Consider the following 26,455-nt stretch of genomic DNA (forward strand, 5'->3'; position numbering starts at 1 on the left):
GCAGCTGCTGGAAATCCAAAACAAAAACAGAAAATGCTGAAAACACTCTCTCACTATGTATGAGAACAGATGAGCTAATGTTTCAAATGTAGATCCTTCGTTAGAACAGTTCTGAAGAAGCGTCTATACCCGAAGCATCAACTCCTCTATTCTCTCCACAGATAATGATTGATCTGTTGAGTGATTCCATCATTTTTTAGTTTTGATTCAAAAAGCAAAGATAATCTCTTGCACTGCAAGCAAAGGGCTATACTAAAGTAGTACAAAAATTCAGAGCAGACGTCTGCTCAGAAGTACTAAACCTCCTGCCAGGAGGGGTCGGCCTAAAACAGATCCTGTGTGTTTGCCACAGTAATGCGTGAGGTGTACTCCATGTAGCTGCTTTACAAACATCCCCAATTCAAACCAAAGTACCACCCAGAAAAAGGCCACAGAACAAATGGAATGGCTGTTTATTTCCCCAGGTAGATGGCAACAGTGAAGATTACATAATAGCAACCATTTTACTATAATTACTGATTTTCTAAAGGTCTCTTGGCTACAAAAATAAAATAGTGAACATAAAACAGAGCAAGCAGACACAGAGGAATCTATGGCTTATTTCTGTTTTACATAGCAGTACAGATAAAGATTTGGAATATTCTTTTCAGTTAAATAGAATTGAAACCATTTTTGGGAAATATTTCAAGTGGTTCCTAAAAGTTACTGTCCACATCAAAAATAAGTCTAATCTACAATAAAAGCCTATAGATAACTTCACAAACCAAAACCAATGCTGTCAACACTGTTTAACTGAGAAAGTTGAAATGCCATGTTTGAAGAGGCTTCGATGGTAGACATATCAGCTTACGAAAATCTATGTTGCGGTCCCAAGATCTGGGTGAAATTGCCAGCTAGTAGATGTAAAACAAATCACCAAAGGATACCTTCCTACTGGTTGTTAGGGCATAGTGCCAATATTTAAAGAGTATTTACTGCTTGATCTATAATCTCATTTCAACCACATGTTGTATATACTTTTCCATTTCATGGTGTAGGCCCAATTAATTGATGCTTCACAGGAATGAATCAAAGTATTAGTGAGGAAGCTGAGGTGAGCCATCCTGACCAGGGGTGTGCGGTGCCTTTTTCTCTATCCCCGTCCACCCAGATTCCCAGTTCCTTTTCGCCTTTACCTACAAAGGCAAGCAGTATACTTGGACTCGGCTGCCTCAGGGCAACACAGAGCCCATTTTTTCACGCGCCCTTTAGTCCGATTTGGCCGACGTCTCCTGTCCCGGAGGCTCCACACTCCTCCAGTACGATGACGACCTCCTCCTCTGTTCCCCATCCTCGGAGGCCTGCTCGCAGGACTCTTGCACCCTTCTGCAAGCCCTTGCGAGCAAAGGTCACAAGGCTTCTAAGGAGAAATTACAACTCTGCAGTTCTAGAGTTGAATATTTAGGACATGTATTCTACGGATCGACCCGTCTCCTCCCCCAGAAGCGCGTGAACGGCATTGTCTCGCTCCCAAAACCACCAACTCAGAAGGAACTCACCCACTTCCTGGGCATGACTGGCTATTGCCGGCAGTGGATTCCCAACTATGCTGATATAAGCCGTCCCCTTCAAGACCTTGCCCTGCCCTCGGCCCCTGATGATCTCCTCTGGAACTCCGAGTCGGAGGCTGCCTTCGCCTTCTTAAAGACTGCTTTATCCTCGGCTCCTGCACTAGGGCTGCCAGACTATCGTAAACCTTTTAACCTCTACGTTCATGAGCGGAACGGGTTCTCCCAAGCTGTCCTCACCCAGTTCCACGTGGGAATTCAGCAGCCGGTCACCTATTATAGAACCCGCCCAGACCACATTGCACGCGGACACCCCTCTGGTCTCCGCTCCATTGCGGCGGCCTATTTAGCTGTTACATCTACACAGAGCCTGACGCTTGGTCATCCGGTTGTACTCCATGTTCCCCATGCAGTCGCAGCCCTTTTGAATCGCTCTGCTACTCAATATTTGCCGGCCGCTAGGGTTACCAGATATGAGACCGCGCTCTTGGGGGAACCCTTCCTTGACTATTGTCTTCTGCACTACCCTCAACCCTGCGACCCTCCTGCCCACGGAAGACGATGGTGACCCTCACGATTGTGCAACTATCGTCCAGTTCTCCAACCTCCCTCGACCAGATCTGCAGGACCACCCATTACCTAATCCCGAATTCGTCCTCTTGGTTGATGGTTCCTCCACCCGAGCTCTGAATGGACAACCCCAGACCGGATACGCTGTCTGTGATCTCCACTCTGTTGTTGAATCCGCCAGACTGCCGCCTACTTGCTCTGCACCAGCTGCCGAACTGTTTGCCCTCACCTGTGCGTGCGTCCTCGCTTCAGGACAATCAGTCAATATCTACACTGACTCTCGCTACGCATTTGGAGTCGCCCACGACTTCGGACAGTTGGGGAAACTCCGTGGCTTCCTTATCGCGTCCGGTACCCCGGTTCGACATGGACAATTGATTGCTAACCTTCTTTCAGCTCTCCAACTACCGTCCTCTCTTGCCGTTATCAAGTGCACGGCACACACCAATGGTGATTATTTAATTTCTCAAGGTAACGATCGGGCGGACCATGCCGCACGGGCAGCAAAGAACAGTACAGCACAGGAACAGGCCATTCAGCCCTCCAAGCCTGCGCCGATCTTGATGCCTGCCTAAACTAAAACCTTCTGCACTTCCGGGGTCCGTATCCCTCTATTCCCATCCTATTCATGTATTTGTCAAGATGCCTCTTAAACGTCTCTATGGTACCTGCTTCCGCCACCTCCCCCGGCAACAAGTTCCAGGCACTCACCACCCTCTGTGTAAAGAACTTGCCTCGCACATCCCCTCTAAACTTTGCCCCTCGCACCTTAAACCTATGTCCCCTAGTAACTGAACCTTCCACCCTGGGAATGAACTTCTGACTATCCACACCGTCCATGCCGCTTATAACTTTGTAAAACTCTATCATGTCGCCCCTCCACCTCCGTCGTTCCAGTGAAAATAATCCGAGTCTATCCAACCTCTCCTCATAGCTAATGCCCTCCAGACCAGGCAACATCCTGGTAAACCTCTTCTGTACCCTCTCCAAAGCCTCCACGTCCTTCTGGTAGTGTGGCGACCAGAATTGCACGCAATATTCTAAGTGTGGCCTAACTAAAGTTCTGTACAGCTGCAGCATGACTTGCCAATTTTTCTACTCTATGCCCCGACCGATGAAGGCAAGCATGCCGTATGCCGCCTTGACTACCTTATCCACCTGCGTTGCCACTTTCAGTGACCTGTGGGCCTGTACGCCCAGATCTCTCTGCCTGTCAATACTCCTAATGGTTCTGCCATTTACTGTATACTTCCCACCTGCATTAGACCTTCAAAAATGCATTACCTCACATTTGTCCGGATTAAACTCCATCTGCCATTTCTCCGCCCAAGTCTCCAACCGATCTATATCCTGCTGTATTCTCTGACAATCCTCATCACTGTCCGCAACTCCACCAACCTTTGTGTCGTCCGTAAACTTACTAATCAGACCAGCTACATTTTCCTCCAAATCATTTATATATACTACAAACAGCAAAGGTCCCAGCACTGATCCCTGCGGAACACCACTAGTCACTTCCCTCCATTCAGAAAAGCACCCTTCCACTGCTACCCTCTGTCTTCTGTGACAGAGCCAGTTCTGTATCCATCTTGCCAGCTCACCTCTGATCCTGTGTGACTTCACCTTTTGTACCAGTCTGCCATGAGGGACTTTGTCAAAGGCTTTACTGAAGTCCATATAGATAACATTTACTGCCCTTCCTTCATCAATCATCTTCGTCACTTCCTCAAAAAACTCAAATTAGTGAGACACGACCTCCCCGTCACAAAACCATGCTGCCTCTTGCTAATAAGTCCATTTGTTTCCAAATGGGAGTAAATCCTGTCCCAAATAATCCTCTCTGATAATTTCCCTACCACTGATGTAAGGCTCACCGGCCTATAATTTCCTGGATTATCCTTGCTACCCTTCTTAAACAAAGGAACAACATTGGCTATTCTCCAGTCCTCAGGGACCTCACCTGTAGCCAATGAGGATGCAAAGATTTCTGTCAAGGCCCCAGCAATTTCTTCCCTTGCCTCCCTCAGTATTCTGGGATAGATCCCATCAGGCCCTGGGGACTTATCTACCTTAATGCTTTGCAAGACACCCAACACCTCCTCCTTTTTGATAATGTGATGACTGAGACTATCTACACTCCCTTCCCTGGGCTCATCATCCACCAAGTCCTTCTCTTTGGTGAATATTGATGCAAAGTACTCATTTAGTACCTCGCCCATTTCCTCTGGCTCCACACAGATTCCTTTCTCTGTCCTTGAGTGGGCCAACCCTTTCCCTGGTTACCCTCTTGCTCTGTATATACATATAAAAAGCCTTGGGATTTTCCTTAATCCTGTTTGCCAATGACTTCTCATAACCCCTTTTAGCCCTCCTGACTCCTTGCTTAAGTTCCTTCCTACTGTTTTTATATTCCTCAAGGGATTCATCTGTTCCTAGCCTTCCAGCCCTTACAAATGCTTCCTTTTTCTTTTTGACGAGGTTCACAATATCCCGCGTTATCCAAGGTTCCCAAAACTTGCCAAACTTATCCTTCTTCCTCACAGGAACATGCTGGTCCTGGATCCTAATCAACTGACATTTGAAAGACTCCCACATGTCAGATGTTGATTTACCCTCAAATAGCTGCCCCCAATCTAAATCCTGCCTAATATGGTTATAATTAACCTTCCCCCAATTTAGCACCTTCACCAGAGGACTACTCTTATCCTTATCCACAAGTACCTTAAAACTTATGGAATTATGGTCACTGTTCCCGAAATGCTCCCCTACTGAAACTTCGACCACCTGGCCGGGCTCATTCCCCAATACCAGGTCCAGTACGGCCCCATCCCTAGTTGGACTATCTACGTATTGTTTCAAGAAGCCCTCCTGGATGTTCCTTACAAATTCTGCCCCATCGAAGCCCCTAGCACTAAGTGAGTCCCAGTCAATATAGGGGAAGTTAAAATCACGCACCACTACAACCCTGTTACCTTTACATCTTTCCAAAATCTGTCTACATATCTGTTCCTCTACCTCCCGCTGGCTGTTGGGAGGCCTGTAGTAAACCCCCAACATCGTGACTGCACCTTTCCTATTCCTGAGCTCCACCCATATTGCCTCGCTGCACGACCCCTCCGAAGTGTCCTCCCGCAATACAGCTGTGATATTCTCCTTAACCAGTAATACAACTCCCCCACCCCTTTTACATCCCCCTCTATCCCGCCTGAAGCTTCTAAATCCTGGAACATTTAGCTGCCAATCCTATCCTTCCCTCAACCAAGTCTCTGTAATAGCAACATCATAGTTCCAAGTACTATTCCAAGCTCTAAGTTCATCTGCCTTACCTGTTATACTTCTCGCATTGAAACAAATGCACTTCAGACCACCAGTCCCGCTGTGCTCCGCAACATCTCCCTGCCTGCTCTTCCTCTTAGTCTTACTGGCCTTATTTACTAGTTCCCCCTCATTTATTTCACTTGCTGTCCTACTGCTCTGGTTCCCACCCCCCTGCCACACTAGTTCAAACCCTCCCAAGTGACGCTAGCAAACCTCGCAGCCAGGATATTTGTGCCCCTCCAGTTTAGATGCAACCCGTCCTTCCTGTACAGGTCCCATCTGTCCCTGAAGAGATCCCAATGGTCTAGATATCTGAAACCCTCCCTTCTACACCAGCTCTTCAGCCACATGTTTAGCTGCACTATCTTCCTATTTCTAGCCTCACTGGCACATGGCACAGGGGGCAATCCTGAGATTACAACCCTAGAGCAGCGGCCGATCCATCCGGGCACGTGGTTCCCCTTTGCTATCAGGCTGTCACCCCTACCCTGTTTACTGATTTGTCTGATGTTATTTTCTTGCAACCTCAAGCTCCTCGCTCGGAACAGGATGCATGGCTACGCGCCCAATGTGTCCGATGTTCTGACGGCCTCTGGTGTTCCCCGGATGGGCGTGCTGTGGCCCGTTTCACTCCTGCCCTGGCTTGCCCGCATGTTACATGGGTTTACCCATGCGGGCATAGGGGGGGGGGATGATCAGGATGGTGCAGCAGGCATGGTTTGCACCATGGAGGCCTGGAACCTCGCTGGGAAGGCCCTTACCAGGTGCTGCTGACCACTCACACGGCCGTGAAAGTCGAAGGGCGACCTTTGTGGATCCACACCTCTCATGTTAAGCGGGCCACCTGTGACTGAACTACGACTTACCCCTGAAATGCTAACCTGCTATTTGCTGAAATTGCCTTGGACACCAAAATGTGCAGCCTAGTCATTTGTTTGCTTTTTGGCGGAGTTGCCTACCCGCTCTGGGGGGCTAACCGGGAATCGAGGGAATTACATGTCAACTCTTTCCTTTATATGTCCTACACAGATGCCAAAGGAGCTAACCTCTCCAGCTGTTGGGTTTGTGCCCATGTGCCTACCCACTCAAGGGAGGGCATCCCCTTATGAACCATTCCCTTCAATGCATCGGAAATGGCGGAATGGGTTGGACGAGTAAAAGGGTACCTACCTGGGGGACAAGAAAGGAAATGGCAATCAGCGGGCTACTCCTTGAACGCCTTCGCTGGGTGGAAACAGCCCGATTACAATCGGACCCGAGAGCCCCCATTTTTGGTCCTCACTAACACCTCAGGGGTGTATAGGTAACCAAGGAAATGGAAGCCGCGTAGGTTGGAGTACATGCAGGGAAAATATAACCATCAGGAGGTCCAGTACCACTGTCACTCTTCAGGGACAGTTAACTACTGTTATTAGATTACAAAGTGTAAACTTTGAACCCCAGCCTGCAAACTTGTCAGGTGCGGGAGAAACCTCGGGACTGAAAATAGCAGGCATTATAGAAGGACTAGATACCCAGGGCAGGGACAATTTAACAGCACATAATGGCACTTACTTCATTTGCGGCCACAAGGCCTATCCCTGGTTACCGAAATTCTGGACAGGGTCTTGTTACTTGGGTTATGTGATACCCTATATCTGCCATTTGACCACCCTGTCTGTGTCGTCTCGCTGGCAAAGGATGAGACGAGCTATCACAGAGACAGAGAGATTCTTTGCGATTCTGTTTCCCTGGTATGGAATGACTAAGTTGGCCAGAGAATCTATTAATATGGCCTCAGTCTTGGAGAAGGTGGCTAATGACACTTCTGAGGCCTTAGTTAAAATAAATGCGGAAATGGTGGCCGTTCGGACTGTAGCTCTCCAGAATCGAATGGCTTTGGACTTTATTTTGGCCGGAAAAGGGGGTACATGTGCCTTGATCGGGTCTGAGTGTTGCACTTACACATCCGATAGCTCTGAGGAGATCACCAACCTGGCCGAGCACATTCGAAAAAAGGTAGGAAAGCTCAAGCAACCTCCCACCCCTACCTTGTGGGGTTGGGCAGCTGGGTGGTTAGGCTCTATAGGAACATCTATGGTGCAGGGCCTAATTTTTTTCTTCGTTATAATCGTCATCTTGTATTTCATTGTGCTACTCATTAAATGTTTGCCAGTCTCAGGGCCATGGTGGGGATCCAGCAAGTCATCTCCTTCCTCTCCTTAGGGACCAGGATCCCACTGAGATTGAAGCTAAGCAACTAGCGAGCATAGAGCTTGAGTGAGGTCTGGAGATTGTCCTTTGAGGACAAAAGTGGTGGGGGAGTGTGGAAGCTGAGGTGAGCCATCCTGAAAAGGGGCGTGGGTTTGCCTAGTCATCATGTTTATACATTAACTGTTCCTTAGGAATGTACCAGGTGTGGGTGTTGAGGTAGGAAGAGTGTTGCTGAAACATCATGTCCTTTTCTGTCACGCGCTGTGAACTGCAGTATCAGCTGCAAGGCCAATGGTGAGATAGATATGTAAATGAAGGATTGAAATAATGCTGCATCCCATTCGTTTAGGGCAAATGCTCAACTGCAGTATCATTGGTGTCTTTGAATGTAACTTAAGGATTGAAATTATTATTGTAAGACTATTGGTTACAGGATACTATAATTGCCACCGTTTTGCGGAGACCGGTAGAACATTGCAGTGAGCCCCATTGTGGGCCCCACTGTGGTTGTTCTCCTTGTGCACAAGTAAATAAAATTAGGTTGCGAGTACTCACCGTGCCAAGTCTGATTATTAGACGACATTAGTTACATCAGTGGGAGCCATTGCTCTGACAACCATGCTATTAATCAGAAGCATTCAGGTTTTAAGTGGAGAATCTGCCATCAGAGCCTTTTTCTTCATTTCCAACATCTCCGACACCTCAGCTCAATAATTCTGTAGAATACTCTACCCATGTTTCTTCATCAACTACACTTCTATTCCTACACTTGAACCTTCTTCCATTTTGCACGATTGCCTGTAGCAGAAGTGGTTGTGTTACATGCCTGGGGTGTGAAATCTGCCTTGTCTATATTAAAGTAACTCAGCAGTATGGTTGTTTAAAAATCATGGGACTTCCACTTCAAACTGTGCAATTTCTCCATTTCTACAAAAGGTTCATACAGACTTGCAGTGTTAAAACCTGCATCGCAGCCTATTGTGTCTATGCCACTGCAAACTTCACAGTGGAGTGATCCAGTCACATTTTCCTGCTCCTTTTCAGTACCCATTAACGTTTTCCTTCCAGTGTTCAACGCCCTTAGGTTCCTGAGCCCTCCTGCAGCAAACAAAATGGCAGACAGCAAGAGTAGCTAATGATTTCACCTCGAAGTGGTTCTCAACTCTCCTGCTGGCAATTGCCTATCTCATTTACATTATAGCTCTGCCACTGATGCCATTGGCAGCAATGCAGAGGTAAAAAGTGGCCTTTAGTAAGCAATTCCACTAACATTGTAGTTATCTAACCTTATTCTTATTGAAACAGACTCCATAATTTATTTTAAAAGTCAGTCCGATAATTCACTGAAGTAGTCTACCCAGTCATGAGGGATCAAACAGGAGAGCGGAGTTAGAATAGAACTGGGCCCATGGAAAAAAACACAAGTGCAGACTTGATGAACCGACAGCACCGAACAGCCAGTGGCAAGCAAGGACAAAAGGATGAGAAATAAATGGCACAGAAATAGGTAATTCAGCCTATCAAGTCTGTGCCAGTCTTTTTCTCCCAGTCTTTCCCCATTACAATTCAAAATCCCATTTAAAAGAGTTTATCAAGTGACAAAGAATTCCACAATATAAGTGACATCCAGATAAAGGCAATTTTTTCAACCTCCCTCCAATTCCTTTTGCAAATAGTTTTAAATTTGTGACCTGATTCTTCTTTGGCCTCCTTATCTCGAGAGACAATGGGTAAGTGCCTGCAGGTGGTCAGTGGTGTGTGGAACAGCACCTGGAGTGGCTATAAAGGCCAATTCTAGAGTGACAGGTTCTTCCACAGGTGCTGCAGAGAAATTTGTTTGTTGGGGCTGTTACACAGTTGGCTCTCCCCGTGCGCTTCTGTCTTTTTTCCTGCCAACTGCTAAGTCTCTTCGACTCGCCACACTTTAGCCCCGCCTTTATGGCTGCCCACCAGCTCTGGCGAACACTGGCAACTGACTCCCACAACTTGTGATCAATGTCACAGGACTTCATGTCGCGTTTGCAGACATCTTTAAAGCGGAGACATGGACGGCCGGTGGGTCTGATACCAGTGGCGAGCTTGCTGGACAATGTGTCTTTGGGGATTCTGCCATCTTCCATGCGGCTCACATGGCCAAGCCATCTCAAGCGCCGCTGACTCAGTAGTGTGTATAAGCTGGGGATGTTGGCCGCCTCGAAGACTTCTGTGTTGGAGATACGGTCCTGCCACCTGATGCTAAGTATTCTCCGGAGGCAGAAAAGATGGAATGAATTGAGACGTCGCTCTTGGCTGACATACGTTGTCCAGGCCTCGCTGCCATAGAGCAAGGTACTGAGGACACAGGCTTGATACACTCGGACTTTTGTGTTCAGTGTCAGTGCGCCATTTTCCCACACTCTCTTGGCCAGTCTGGACATAGCAGTCGAAGCCTTTCCCATGCGCTTGTTGATTTCTGCATCTAGAGACAGGTTACTGGTGATAGTTGAGCCTAGGTAGGTGAACTCTTGAACCACTTCCAGAGCGTGGTCGCCAATATTGATGGATGGAGCATTTCTGACGTCCTACCCATGATGTTCGTTTTCTTAAGGCTGATGGTTAGGCCAAATTCATTGCAGGCAGCCGCAAACCTGTCGATGAGACTCTGCAGGCACTATTCAGTGTGAGATGTTAATGCAGCATTGTCAGCAAAGGGGAGTTCCCTGATGAGGACTTTCCGTACTTTGGACTTCGCTCTTAGACGGGCAAGGTTGAACAACCTGCCCCCTGATCTTGCGTGGAGGAAAACTCCTTCTTCTGAAGACTTGAACGCATGTGAGAGCAGCAGGGAGAAGAAAATCCCAAAAGGTGTGGGTGCGAGAACACAGCCCTGTTTCACGCCACTCAGGATAGGAAAGGGGTCTGATGAGGTGCCATGTTGAATTGTGCCTTTCATATTGTCATGGAATGAGGTGATGATACTTAGTAGCTTTGGTGGGCATCCAATCTTTTCTAGTAGTCTGAAGAGACCACGTCTGCTGATGAGGTCAAAGGCTTTGGTGAGACCAATGATAGCAATGTAGAGGGGCATCTGTTGTTTGCGGCATTTCTCCTGTATCTGACGAAGGGAGAACAGCATGTCAATGGTCGATCTCTCTGCACGAAAGCCACACTGTGCCTCAGGGTAGACGCGCTCGGCCAGCTTCTGGAGCCTGTTTAGAGCGACTCGAGCGAAGACTTTCCCCACTATGCTGAGCAGGGAGATTCCACGGTAGTTGTTGCAGTCACCGCGGTCACCTTTGTTCTTATAGAGGGTGATGATATTGGCATCGCGCATGTCCTGAGGTACTGCTCCCTCGTCCCAGCACAGGCATAGCAGTTCATGTAGTGCTGAGTATAGCAGGCTTGGCACTCTTGATTATTTCAGGGGTAATGCTGTCCTTCCCAGGGGACGCTGAGACCAAGTGGGCCCACATCAGAGACGCCATCTATGAGTCAGCTTTGACCACCTACAGCAAAAGTGCGAAGAGAAATGCAGACTGGTTTCAATCTCATATTGAAGAGCTGGAACCTGTCTTAGCCGCTAAGCGCATTGCACTGTTGAACTACAAGAAAGCCCCCAGCGAGTTAACATCCGTCGCACTTAAAGCAGCCAGAAGCAATGCACAAAGAACAGCCAGGCGCTGTGCAAATGACTACTGGCAACACCTATGCAGTCATATTCAGCTGGCCTCAGACACCGGAAACATCAGAGGAATGTATGATGGCATTGAGAGCGCTTTTGGGCCAACCATCAAGAAGATCGCTCCCCCTCAAATCTAAATCAGGGGACATAATCACTGACCAACGCAAACAAATGGACCGCTGGGTTGAGCACTACCTAGAACTGTACTCCAGGGAGAATGTTGTCACTGAAACTGCCCTCAATGCAGCCCAGCCTCTACCAGTCATGGATGAGCTGGACATACAGCCAACAAAATCGGAACTCAGTGACCTGATTACCTTCTCACTAACCAGTGGAAACAATCAGGTGTCAGATTAAAACACTTCAGGATCTTGGAGACTCTCTTTCAGATCAGCCTATGCAGTATGCCTTAATTGCCAAGTTCACAGCGTTTCAATTAAATACGCTGTTAAAGTTTAAAGAGATCTAATGTAAGAATGTCATAAAAGTCATAACTCAGATCTACAATCACATCAATATACATACACATTCAAAGGAGATGATTGCAACATGCAAGAGAAGTTACACTTGTTGTATGATTGCCTTTAAGAATGATGTCCCTTTAAGATCTTAGCATGCTAATGAGCCAAGTACCATGATGCCATCATGTGACTCGGAGCCAGCTTCATTGCTCCTATAACACCTAGAGGCAGGTTCTGTAAGTAGTTAACTCTGTACTGTATACTTTAGCTGTAGTAAAGCTGTTTTGAGATCTTCAACCAACTGGACTCCTTGCATCTCATTTATGTTGTATCAAACAACATAAAAGAGCTCATTACAACGCTATAAACACTCAACCTATATTAAGAACATAAGTATGTGGATCCCTTAGGAACCATCCATAATTATATAACATACACAGAATATACAACGAGAAACAAAGTTATTTGGCTGAACCAGTCCATGCGCCACCTGAGCCACTGCCCATCCTTCCTCATCTAACTTTATCTGCATTACCCTCTATTCCCTTCTCCCTCATATGTTTATTTAGTTTCCCCTTAAATGCATCTAGACTATTCATCTCAACTACCCCGTGGTACCAAATTCCACATTCTCCCCACTCTCTGCTTAAAGAAGTTCCTTCTGAATTAATTGAGAGATTCATTGGTGACTGTCTTACATTGATGTCCTTGAGTTTTGCTTATCCTCCAAATCAGAAACACATTGTGTCTACTCTATCAAAACTTTTCATAATTTTAAAGATTAATATTAAGTCACCCCTCAGCCTTCCCCTGTTAAGTGAAGAGACCCCAGCCTGTTCATCATTTCCTTATAGGATTACAAGGCTATACCAGATAGCATCCTCGTTTTTTGTACTCCCTCCAATGCCTCTATATCCTTTTCATAAAAGGATAATAGCAACCAGAACTGTAGGCCGTATAGCCAAGTGTGGTCTAACCAAGCTTTGATATAAGTTTACCATAGCTTCTCTACTTTTCAATTCTATCTCTCTATAAATAAACCCAAGTGCTTGGTGTGTGTTTTTATGTCCTTATTAACATGTGTCTCTAAGTTTAGTGATTTGTGTATTTGTACACCCAGCTTCCTTTCCTCACCTACCTCATTTAGATCCTTATTTTCCAAGTAATATTTTTCTTACCAAAATGTAATACCTCATACTTATCTGTGTTGAAATTCATTTATCAATTACATGCCCATTTTGCAAGTTTACTAATGTCTTCTTGCAATTTGTTGCAATCCTCCTCAGTGGCCACAAACCCTCCAATTTGGTGTTGTCTGCAAATTTAGAAATCTTGTTTTTGATTCCAAAATCTAAATTGTTATAATAAATTATGAACAGTGGTTTCAGTATTGATCCTTGTGGGACTTAACATTCCAGCAATCTGAATAGCTACCCTTTACTCCTACTCTCTGCTTTGTCTTGTGGCCAGCTAACTATCCCTTCTGTCACTTAACACCTAATTCCCCATGCTCTGACCTTATTCATTACTCTTATCGAGTGGTACTGTATCAAAGAACTTTTGGAAAGCTAGATAGATAACATCTACTTGGATTGAATTGGCTTTAGTAACCACTTGTGGTAATGTATTGCATATTCTAAGAACAGTGTCCAAAAATATGTTGCTAGTATTAATTATTACCATGTCTGCCAAGTGGAAATAAATTCTCACTGTTTACCCTTTCAAACCTCGAATTTAAAATTTCCAACAGACCTCCCTTTGAACCTTCTCTGCTCTCATGAATATAACTCGTTTTTCAAAGTGTCGCACCATAACTGTACCCTCTAACTCAATATAATTCTCTGAAATTTACATTGAACCTTTTCCATGGCTTCAATATCTTTTCTATAATGGGATATCCAAAACACCACACAGCAAAAAAAAAAAACTTGACAGTGAAAAAATTACAATTTTGTGTGGCTTATTAAAATAGTCATCCATTCAAAATCATGAACAGGACACAACAGCATATTTGGGTTCAAACATAATGTACAATAAAATGACAGCATGTAGCGATTGGGGACAATATCAAGTCTCCAAGGTTGCTCGTGCAAGAATGCCTGAACTCTCAAGCAGGAAGTAGTGCAAATGCAGGAAGACTAAAACAAACGCATTAGAAAAAAAAATATTTTGTTCACTCTCATTTAAAATTGAATTGCCATTAATTCTTGCACCTCTCTTTATATAATACACATAATAAATTATGATACAAATAATACATTTGTTACAGCCAAGTGAAGAGGGGGCCACAGTCGCCCCTGACAATGTTGAAAATGCTCGTCCCTTTAATTAACCAGCACTTACTTTCGAGTTAATAGAGAGCAGGTGATAGTCATTGCAGCTTATATTTAAGGGCTGGGTTTTTCCCCAGTGGGGGAGTTACTTCTGGACAGGGAATCAGTCCAGAAGGGAAGAATGGGAACTGGTGTTTGTACTGAACTGTGGATTGAGGATAATACAGTTGTGGATCAGGGGCTGTCCCGCTTCCTGATTTTGGTGATTGGATACCTGCCAATTCAACAGCCCCTCGCTCTTATTTGACCGCAACAGGGTTTGTTCCTTTTTAAAACGGTGGTTGTGCTTACCACCAAAGTGAGTATTTTACTTTGAGTTTATTATACTCAACAAGTTAAACCCGATCATAATAAGAAAAAAAAAACCCTACACATTCAAGCATACATTCACACAAGGATCACACACAAATAGATTAAAAAGTGGCAAGTAGGTTTTTTGGTTGGATTAAAGTCCAGAATAAATAAAAGTTAAATACACAGTTTGAGGTTGGATGATTCAGTGGTTGTCCGGCTGCAGTTGTACTCGAAGTCATTGCTTGATCAAAGTGCACTTTGGGGCTGGCCCGCTTTGCTCAAAGTTTTCTTGAAGGTAAACTGGTAGGTGGCTCTCTTCCCTAGTCTCTGGCTGTAGCAGTCTGTAGGCTTGGAGGCAGATGGTTTTCAAACTTGATGTTTTCTGGAGATAGAGGGAGAAAGAAAGGAAGGCACACAGCTTTCTCTGCTGTTGCAGTTTCAGTTATTGCTAGTCTCTGTCTGTATAACAAAACTCAGTTTTCAGAAATGGACAGACGGTCACATGGTTTTCTTTCAATCCCCTTTGTTTTTAAAGGAGGTACAGAGTCGAAAACCAAAAACCTCTCGAGTGGTGTTGTCAGTGTTTATCCCCACATGACGTTTCCACTTATGAATGCCTCGAGATGGCTTTGAATGTCCTGCTAATGAGGATGCTCTGGTTAATCTACTCAGTTAGCCAAAGCATTGTTCTGGCTGGACTTCTCGTTAAACCTCTGGCTCTGGTTGGGGCCTTGTAATGTGCACAGGTGTTTCAGATGCAAATTGCAGTGGCCATCTTGGCTGCCAGTTTCCTTAAAAAGTTAACTAAGATTTTCTCTGTTAAAAGTCTAATGTATGTTTCCAAACAAAGAATTAATATTTCTCATTTAGCATAGAGGGTTTTCTTGACGCATTCAATGTGGGATTTGGAAGTCTGATCAGTGCTGAAGCACAAAATCTGTCCAACAGCAAAAACTGCATATATGTTATTGTGCAAATTCGTCTTGGATTAAATTTAACCTCCCTCAAAGGCAGATTTCATATGGTGGGCAATATGATCAGCCACCAGACCTACATTCATCTACTCCATATCACCTGGTCAGTCTGTGGGAGCTTGCTGTGCTGCATTTCCTATATTACAGTGGTGACTACACTTAATAAGTACTTCATTGACTGCAAAGCGCTTTGGAATGCTCGGACGTTATGAAAGACACTACACAAAGTTCTTTTTCTTCGCTGTCCATGGTGCACACAGTAAAATACCATCCCACCCCACTGTGCCCGAGCAGATGCATGCACACACTCTATATCCAACTTGTGCGTTTACGGAGAGGAAAATATGAGACAACAAAATAAACGCAAGGCTAGTTTATCTGGTTGTGTGCATTTAACCCTGTTTACAGCACCAAATATAAACACAAGCATCATTTTTGAGCTCCATATCCTTTGAATAACATGACTATGTTCAGTGTGTTAAGTGAATGCAAACTGAAGTCCAAAGACACATTTTTGGCTCCATAACTGTATTCTCTGATAATTTAACTATAGCGAAATGCCTCAGAACAAGCATTTTACATTCATCGTTAAAAAAAACTGCACACATTATAATATTACAGGATGTCAATTTTCACAGCCTAATTAAAGAAAACTGCTAGCATGAAACACTTTATTTTGCAAGTTCTTCCAAGATGATTCACCTACCAGGAATTAACTGGCACAACACATTTGTTTCCTTTTGGTTACATATTCATCATTCAAGTGAGGAATAATTTATAGGACAAAGCCCACACAGTTCATTTTCCAAGCATGAATTTTGTACAAAAATTGCACTTCACAGCAGAAACACGGATTATGAAATATGGTTGAAACCTCCATGAATCCCTTTCCAGTACATTCCCTTCCCAAAATGCAACCAGGCTCAATCTATTAAAAAAAAGTGATTGCACGTTGTTTTGTACTTCAAAAGAAAATCACAGAACACTGCAATTTTTTTTGGTAACTTGACCTTGTAATTGGGAAGGCATTCTTCATCCAGTTTGTTGTTATTTACATATGAAGAGTTGAACATTGATTAAACTAATCCCATCAACCAATTCATTTCTGTTGCTGGAGCATTATTTTCTGAAAAATAAAAGGCTCTCTTATGTGTTTGAGGGTTTAAGGCATCAGCTAAGCAAAGACCCCACCCCTCCTCCCAGATACTTCTTTTTTAAAGTGCCATCTAATTCTTTATGAGTATAGTTAAAAAGAAAACAATTCAAAAGAGATCACTGGATTGCTGAATAAATCTATAAGCAATCTATAGGGTTCAAACTATCTTAATTTTATGTGGTCCATTTATAAAGTCAGAACTTTTTGAGATCGGAGACCTCCATGTAATAAAAGAAACCCCATTATTGGTGTTACTTTTGATCAAGCAGCCCCTCCCCAGGTCACAACCGTAGAAACAAAAATTTTCATATAATCCTTAGTAACGGTTACTTTTCTGATCCCTGTGAATTTGTAGAATGTATAATGTTCTAAACTTACCATGATTAAAGGATTCATTTAACAGGATTATTTACAGCTACAGTACCAAATTTTAGCAGAACTGCATTAGAAAGAAAATCAATACCAAATATCCTGCCTCAAAATGCAAGCTTTTCAACGCTCTAACAATGCCCTACGAGTGTATGACCCTGCACTCTATTTAAGCACCCAGCAGTCAGTGACAATTTTGAAATTAGCACATTAAAGGATTTAAAATAATGAGCTTTATATCCTGTACCTCGGGATCTCACCAAATCTGAACTTGAGCATAACTAAAATTCAGGATCACTACATTGGCAAAAAATCTTTCGGGTCAAAAGTATCCTTCGGATTCTTGGCCCTCACATTAATCACACTAAAATTACAAGAACTTTCTCACAGACACCCTCACCCAATATGTGGTAAATAAAGCCTCATTCATATTGTAAATCAGACCAATGAGAACTAACAAAGAAAAAGCTGTTGCGTGATCACTTCTATGAATAATGTTTACAAGCAACAGCCACAAAATGTTAAAAAAAGCCTCTGTTGAGATATTTGGTTTGTGAAATGAATGCTGGTAGTTTAACCATTGAACAACAACTTGTATTTATATAGCATCTTTAACATAAAAATGTCCCATGGTGCTTCACTGGAGCAATATAAAGCAAAATTTGACCAAATTTACAATACTAAGGCAAAAAAAACTCAAAATGCACACATTATATTGCAGAACCATGAATCTGAACAGCACAGCAGACTGGTGTTCTAAAGTGCTGTACAATGGAGCTAGTAAGATGGTGGTAAGTACCCACTAATGCCTCCATATTAATCATGTCACAAAAAGCTCACTGTGCAACGGCTAGACAGGAAAATCTAACAGCATGTCACCCTAGCCTACTCTCGCACACTACCTCGTACGTCTTGAAAACAGTACTAGTAGAGGCCAATGTCTAGGAAGCAGTAAAATAAAAGCAAAATACTGCGGATGCTGGAAATCTGAAATACAAACAGAATGTGTTGGAAACAGTCAGCAGGTCTGGCAGCATCTGTGGGGAGAGAAGCAGAGTTAACGTTTGAGATCATCAGTTCTGATGAAAGGTCACAGTCCTGAAACATTAACTCTGCTTCCCTCTCCACAGATGCTGCCAGACCTGCTGAGTATTTACAGCATTTTTTGTTTTTATGTCTAGGAAACAGTACTGGTACAGGCCAACGGACGTCAACAATCCATTGTCTTAAGAATACTGTGCCCATTTTTTTGGCATGGAAGGGGAGACAGAGGGAGAGAAAAAATGAAGATAGAAGACAAAAGATGTGACTAAAGACAAGCCAAAAATTGATTGGCAAGTCATAATATGTGGGGAAGGGGGAGAATACAGACCTCTCCTAACTTCTTGCTATTCTGTTCCTCACTGACAAAGGACTGACTGCTGAGGTGTCACAAAAGCACTACATTTAGTTGAAATAAGCAAAGAGGAGAATAGAAAAGCGTTCATCTTAAAATTAACTATAGCTGAAGGACATAAAGCCAATCCTGCAGTTTCAAGAATAAAAACAGAAAATGCTGGAAGTACTCAGCAGGTCTGGAAGCAGCCGTGGAGAGGGAAACAGCTAACGTGTCAGATTGATAACATTTCATCAGAGCTGTTCTGATGATAGGCCATTGACCTGAAACATTAACTTAGTTTCTCTCTATTTAGATGCTTCCTCCTGACCTGCTTAGTATTTCCAGCATTTTCTGTTTTTATTTCAGATGCTCAGCACCCTGCAGTATTTTGCTTTTGTAGAAGAATTGCCAGCATTGATCCATTGAAATAACATGAAAGTTTGTATCCCTGTGTCACAATTCAATATTTCAAACATTTTCCTCCATCTTTTAACCCTTTTAATACTTTGCATATTTGCTCAGTAAGCCAAGCCAAAAAGAACTTCTTTAAACGATCCTTTTTTCTCATGTACTTTATTTTTTGTCCTCAGCAGAGAACAATCACAGGGAAAAAAAACTCCAAGAATAATCCTCTATGTTATTCAACAAAAATGTAGTGTTGGTTAACTGGATGGCCTCACATGGACCAATAGAACAGTTCAATGAGTTATTGTTTTGCCTATATGATTGGAAACCTCTGCAGATGTATTTTAGTTGCTCTCTTCTGGTTTGATAACTCTAATCTTTTCTCTTATCTCTCAGGATGACGTGGCAAAGAAAGTTCAAATGAACCACAAATAAGTATGAGTACTTCTGAAATAGAAGGTAATTGAGAAGGAAGTGCATCATCTGAAACTTCTGCCATTTTTAAATTGAATGATGCAGAAAGTGACACATTTATTGGTAGGACTGATGGAGGGTGGAAAATCAGTCTACATTAGTGATGTCAAGGGTGGGCTGAAACAATAAGTGTTCTCACAGAGCCATCAAGCTTAAATGGATGATAACATGAATGTCAAGTCGATCATTTCCAGCTTTTCTTCCCATACTGCTTCCAGGAAAAGATATGCAAGTACATAAAAGTGACAGCAAAGCATCATATTAAGTCCAATTACTGTTTAAAGTCTCTGACTTACATACTATTTTCACCAGTCTAGCCCTTGTAGCTTGAGATACATTGGGATTACTAATTAACCTGCTATTGTAACATGTGGTTGAAAACTCACGGTGCACCTTGATTACTTGTGAGGCATTAAAACCATTTAAATGATTTCTCCCAAATATTAGCCTAGATTTTGTGGGAGCAATGACTACGAAACTATCAGCGGTCGCTGTCATTACTCCTCTGAAACTGATAACAGTTTCTGGAATCCATACATGCGCAGTTAAACATGAAAATCCAGAAGCTGTTGTCAGTGATTCTATGCTTCTCCATAGGGTGCGCTGTTGAATTACCACAGACTGCAATCAATTAGAAATCACTGAACTGACAAGAAATTGCCCTTTTATGCTATTCATCTCCCTGTAAAAACCCTTGAAAAAATTACATCTTGTTGAATGAGGTCAACTGGAATTTAAAACAGTATACTAAGTTCACAATTACTGCTGAAAAACCTTTCTGGACCTGAAAAATTAAATTTATATTTGCAGAATGTCAAATTTCTCCATAAAACAATGTGGAATTTTATTAAGTTTACGATATTCCAATTTCTACCTTAATCCCATGTGTATGGCCCAATCATTTATTTTGCTGTCCGTAAAATTTAAAGTGAAGGATAATCAGTGCATTTTACTTCCAGGTTTGCTGTCTGAGAATTCTTCAATGTGACTGCTCACCTTGCTTGACATCACAGTTGCTAGATGCTTGGAGTTCCCCTCGACTTGGTACCAGATGTAAAGTAACATTGGGAAAGGGGAAAACGACACCACAGAAATTGTTGGATCTTTGTGGGTAGCTTTCTTCGAGGTCAGTAGCAAACACCATTGCTCCGCTACTGACCGTGAAATTCCAGCCATTCTACTGTTCAGATACTTGTTACAGCCCTAAATTATCCAAGCACTCATTTGATTTTTGTACGCATTAAATTTACACTAAGATTTGTGTTCCAAATTTCAGTTCAACAAGCATGCTACAGAAACAAATGGTCTTCAGAAAATTTTTAATAACCCAAAGAGACACACTGTAAAAGATAACATACTGCTGTACAGCATGACATATCAGCTGAATAAGATGACCTCCACATCAATGAATCACAAAACCTCATACAAACGTGGCATTGAATACTATCCACCAACATCTAAATCAGTCCTACTCAACTTCAGTAATGCTATATTGGTATCAATGTTCCAAACAATTTATCTTTCTCCAATAAGACTATAGTCTACACTGTTTTCCACAGAACCAATGTATAAACTCTGCTGTGAGTGCAGACATTATATAAATCACAGGTGCCAGTGAAAATTTAAACAATTGCAAAATTATTGGGTGAATCATTACACTAGTCTAGCAAAAATGGTACAATGACTTTAGACCTCCTGCATAGCACACTGAGATGAATACACTATGCCTTTAGTTAAACTGAACTGTAATGCATTATACTGAATGAACTCCAGCTCAGATTATAATTTTCAGTTAACAGGCCCACTGTCAAGCTAATAAATAGAAGACACAAAATGTTTGTTATTTTTCACAGTGTCATCAGTCTTCCGTAAAATAAAACTTGAAAGAACAAATTAAATTGTACGCCTCCCACATCAACTACTCTGAAAAGTCAATACAATTTTAAACAAATGGAATTAAATCAATTGCAATTAACTGACAGCGCCTTTGTCGATACAAAACAGTGCCTTGCTCACTGACATGTTACTTTGCCATAAAGGTCACATTGGCCATCTTTTTCTCTAAATTGGTTACCTTAAACATAGATTCTCAACATTTTGCAATTGCGCATATGCTTGCAAAGATTTAGATTTTAGATTTAGAGATACAGCACTGAAACAGGCCCTTCGGCCCACCGAGTCTGTGCCGACCATTAACCACCCATTCATAATAATCCTACACTAATCCCATATTCCGACCACATCCTCACCTGTTCCTATATTCCCCTACCACCTACCTGTACTAGGAGCAATTTATAATGGCCAATTTACCTAGCAACCTGCAAGTCTTTTGGCTGTGGGAGGAAACCGGAGCACCCGGAGGAAACCCACGCAGACACAGGGAAAACTTGCAAACTCCACACAGGCAGTACCCAGAATTGAACCCGGGTCGCTGGAGTTGTGAGGCTGCGGTGCTAACCACTGCGCCACTGTGCCGCCCCAAAGAACAACACCCTTACAATTGTGACTCAGTATGTAATCAAATATCTGAAAACAGCTGATAAACTAATATATTACAATAAATATTTCTGGGCCCCATGAAGTTTGACATGTGCCTGATTACTAAAAGTGCAAATGTGATGACCTCCATCTTACAGGAAAGAAATGTAGCTGCTATGATACTGCCTCATTATGTGTGTGAGGTAGTCACATATTTTCAAAGCAGAATGCTCCGCCATCTGGCATTATTAAATTAAATGTCCATAATCAATAGGCTCTGTTAGGGTCTTCAAACATTATTTAAAAAAAATGTTCACAGGATGTTGGCGACACAGGCTAGTCCAGAATAATTGCCTATTGGTAGCTGCCCTAAGAGGAGGATGAAGAGCCTTCTTCCTTAACCACTTCAGTCCTTGTTGGTGACATGCCGCCACAATGACATTAGAATTAGAATTAGAACATTACAGCGCAGTACAGGCCCTTCGGCCCTCGATGTTGCGCCGACCTGTGAAACCATCTGACTTACACTATTCCATTTTCATCCATATGTCTATCCAATGACCACTTAAATGCCCTTAAAGTTGGCGAGTCTACTACTGTTGCAGGCAGGGCGTTCCACGCCCCTACTACTCTCTGCGTAAAGAAACTACCTCTGACATCTGTCCTATATCTATCACCCCTCAACTTAAAGCTATGTCCCCTCATGTTTGCCATCACCATCCGAGGAAAAAGACTCTCACTATCCACCCTATCTAACCCTCTGATTATCTTATATGTCTCTATTAAGTCACCTCTCCTCCTCCTTCTCTCCAACGAAAACAACCTCAAGTCCCTCAGCCTTTCCTCGTAAGACCTTCCCTCCATACCAGGCAACATCCTAGTAAATCTCCTCTGCACCCTTTCCATAGCTTCCACATCCTTCCTATAATGCGGTGACCAGAACTGCACGCAATACTCCAGGTGCGGTCTCACCAGAGTTTTGTACAGCTGCAGCATGACCTCGTGGCTCCGAAACGCGATCCCCCTACTAATAAAAGCTAACACACCATATGCCTTCTTAACAGCCCTATTAACCTGGGTAGCAACCTTCAGGGATTTATGCACCTGGACACCAAGATCTCTCTGTTCATCTACACTACCAGGAATCTTCCCATTAGCCCAGTACTCTGCATTCTTGTTACTCCTTCCAAAGTGAATCACCTCGCACTTTTCTGCATTAAACTCCATTTGCCATCGCTCAGCCCAGCTCTGCAGCCTATCTATGTCCCTCTGTACCCTACAACATCCTTCGGCACTATTAGATAGGGTATGCCAAGATTGTAACCAAGCCACAACAAAAGACTGGTGATACATGTCCAAGTCTAAGAGTGAATGTTCACAGATCCCTGAAGGTAGCAGGACAGTTCGATAAGGTGGTTAAGGAGGCTTATGGAATCCTTTCCCTTATCAGCTGAGGTATAGAATGAGAGCAGGGAGGTTATGCTGGAACTGTATAACTCATTGATTAGGCCACAACTTGAGTACTGTGTACAGTTCTGGTCACCTCATTACAGAAAGGATGTAATTGCACTAGAGAGGGTAGAGGCAAGTTACGAGGATGTTGCCAGGACTGGAAAAATGCATCTATGAGGAAAAATTGGATAGATGGGGTTGTTCTCCTTGGAACAGAGAAGGCTGAGGGGAGATCTGATTGAAAATGTACAAAATTTTGAGGGGCCTAGATAGAGTGGAGGTGAAGGGCCTATTCACTTTAGCAGAGAGGTCAGTGACTAGGGGGCATAGGTTTAAAGTGATTGGTAGAAAAATTAGAGGGGAGTTGAGAACTCTTTTTTTCACCCAGACGGTGGTGGGGTTCTGGAACTCACTGCCTGAAAGGGTAGTTGAGTCAGAAACCCTAAACTCATTCAAAAGGAGTCTGGATATGCACCTCAAGTGCTGTAATCTGCAAGAAGGTGAGATTAGAATAGGTGGGTCATTTTATGGCCGGCACAGACATGATGGGCCAAGTGGCCTCTTTCTTTGCCTTAAACTTCCTCTGATTGTAAGTCAGGATGATAGATGACTTAGAAGGGAACTCGGCGATAATAGTATTCCCACAATATTACTATTTTATCCTTCGTGCTGAAAGATGACTATGTGCGTAAAGACACCACCCAGTGTCGTCCTGATTCACACACATAAGAGGTAGCTCCCAGATTTGTCCACAGTCTGGGTATCTGGTTATGTGCTGAAATTAAACAGATGTCTGGGCTAAAAGACAGGGTTGGCAGCATGGGGTTATTATTAGCTGGGTACTCCCAAGTGATTGCTATTCAGTAACCCATGCTGGAAGTTGTGTGCAGATAGATGCTGCTCAACCTTGATGCCAACCATGGCAAAATTGCTGCTAATTCAATCCAGGCCAGCAGACGTTATGAAACAGCTATTTGGGTGTAGAACTAGAAGACTATGATGATCCATCAAGAGTCAATTGTTTCATGAGAGGAGGCAGAAAAGGGAAGGAAATTGTAAACAAATGAAGTTTCTAAGTGTTCCAAAGCAGTGCTTAGCTTTGTGACTAATACTGCGCAGGTGTATAGATACAAGTTTACCACCCGCTGTCTTGCACAACAAAAAGGAGAAACAGTGTTCCACAAAGCAGGAAGCAGAGTCAAATAGAAAGGTGAAGATGACATAATAAATTAACTTTCTAGTCGCTAAAACACAACCTCAACTGGAATGACAAATTTACAGAAGACATCAATGCAAGTGATTGGCCATATTTCTATTCCATTTTTAGTACTGTTGCAGCAAAATCAGAATTGGCGTCAGCTAACAGGCCAGTGGAAACAGGCTTCAGTTTCATTGTAAGTTTTAGGCAACATGCTCATTAGAGCACTGAAAATGAAAACAGAAGGAATCTTTTAACAAATGATCCTTCAACTCGATCAGCATGGTGAACTACAAAAGCCTGGGATTCCAGTTATACGTATATAAAGAGCAAGAGGGTAACCAGGGAAAGGGTTGGCCCACTCAAGAACAGAGATGGGAATCTATGTGTGGAGCCAGAGGAAATGGGCGAGGTGCTAAATGAGTACTTTACTTCAGTATTCGTCAAAGAGAAGGACTTGGTGGATGATGAGCCCAGGGAAGGGAGTGCAGATAGTCTCAGTCATCTCATTATCAAAAAGGTGGTGCTGTTGGGTGTCTTGCAAAGCATTAAGGTAGATAAGTCCCCAGGGTCTGATGGGATCTACCCTAGAATACTGAGGGAGGCAAGGGAGGAAATTGCTGGGGCCTTGACAGAAATCTTTGCATCCTCATTGGCTAAGGGTGAGGTCCCAGAGGACTGGAGAATAGCCAATGTTGTTCCTTTGTTTAAGAAGGGTAGCAAGGATAATCCAGGAAATTATAGGCCGGTGAGCCTTACGTCAGCGGTAGGGAAACTATTAGAGAGGATTATTCGGGACAGGATTTACTCCCATTTGGAAACAAACAAACTTATTAGCGAGAGACAGCATGGTTTTGTGAAGGGGAGGTCGTGTCTTACTAATTTTTATTTATTTTTATTTTATTTAGAGATACAGCACTGAAACAGGCCCTTCGGCCCACCGAGTCTGTGCTGACCATCAACCACCCATTTATACTAATCCTACACTAATTCCATATTCCTACCACATCCCCACCTGTCCCTATATTTCCCTACCACCTACCTATACTAGGGGCAATTTATAATGGCCAATTTACCTATCAAATTGCAAGTCTTTTGGCATGTGGGAGGAAAGCGGAGCACCCGGAGGAAACCCACGCAGACACAGGGAGAACTTGCAAACTCCACACAGGCAGTACCCAAAATTGAACCCAGGTCGCTGGAGCTGTGAGGCTGCGGTGCTAACCACTGCGCCACTCAATTTGATTGAGTTTTTTGAGGAAGTGACGAGGGCAGTGGAAGTTATCTATATGGACTTTAGTAAAGCCTTTGACAAGGTCCCGCATGGCAGACTGGTACAAAAGGTGAAGTCACACGGGATCAGAGGGGAGCTGGCAAGATGGATACAGAACTGGCTCGGTCATAGAAGACAGAGGGTATCAGCGGATGGGTGTTTTTCTGAATGGAAGGATGTGACTAGTGGTGTTCCGCAGGGATCAGTGCTGGGACCTTTGCTGTTTGTAGTATATATAAATGATTTGGAGGAAAATGTAGCTGGTCTGATTAGTAAGTTTGCGGACGACACAAAGGTTGGTGGAGTTGCGGATAATGATGAGGATTGTCAGAGGATACAGGAGGATATAGATCGGTTGGAGACTTAGGCGGAGAGATGGCAGATGGAGTTTAATCCGAACAAATGTGAGGTAATGCATTTTGGAAGGTCTAATGCAGGTGGGAGGTATACAGTAAATGGCAGAACCATTAGGATTATTGACAGGCAGAGAGATCTGGGCGTACAGGTCCACAGGTCACTGAAAGTGGCAACGCAGGTTGATAAGGTAGTCAAGGCGGCATACGGCATGCTTGCCTTCATCAGTCGGGGCATAGAGTATAAAAATTGGCAAGTCATGTTGCAGCTGTACAGAACCTTAGTTAGGCCACACTTAGAATATTGCGTGCAATTCTGGTCACCACACTACCAGAAGGACGTGGAGGCTTTGGAGAGGATACAGAGGAAGTTTACCAGGATGTTGCCTGGTCTGGAGGGCATTAGCTATGAGGAGAGGTTGGAAAGACTCGGATTGTTTTCACTGGAACGACGGAGGTGGAGGGGCAACATGATAGAGGTTTACAAAGTTATGAGCGGCATGGACAGAGTGGATAGTCAGAAGCTTTTTCCCAGGGTGGAAGAGTCAGTTACTAGGGGACATAGGTT

At 43.5% G+C, this 26,455-nt stretch overlaps 1 protein-coding gene across 8 annotated transcripts in view; it reads right to left on the minus strand.

Moving 5' to 3' along the window:
• Positions 1-26,455, minus strand: part of plekha5 (pleckstrin homology domain containing, family A member 5) — a 400,949-nt gene that overhangs the window by 180,193 nt on the left and 194,301 nt on the right. The gene's annotated exons all lie outside the window — the stretch shown is intronic.

The sequence above is a fragment of the Heterodontus francisci genome, chromosome 27 (genome assembly GCF_036365525.1).
Source record: "Heterodontus francisci isolate sHetFra1 chromosome 27, sHetFra1.hap1, whole genome shotgun sequence".
In the NCBI taxonomy this organism is placed as follows: domain Eukaryota; kingdom Metazoa; phylum Chordata; class Chondrichthyes; order Heterodontiformes; family Heterodontidae; genus Heterodontus; species Heterodontus francisci.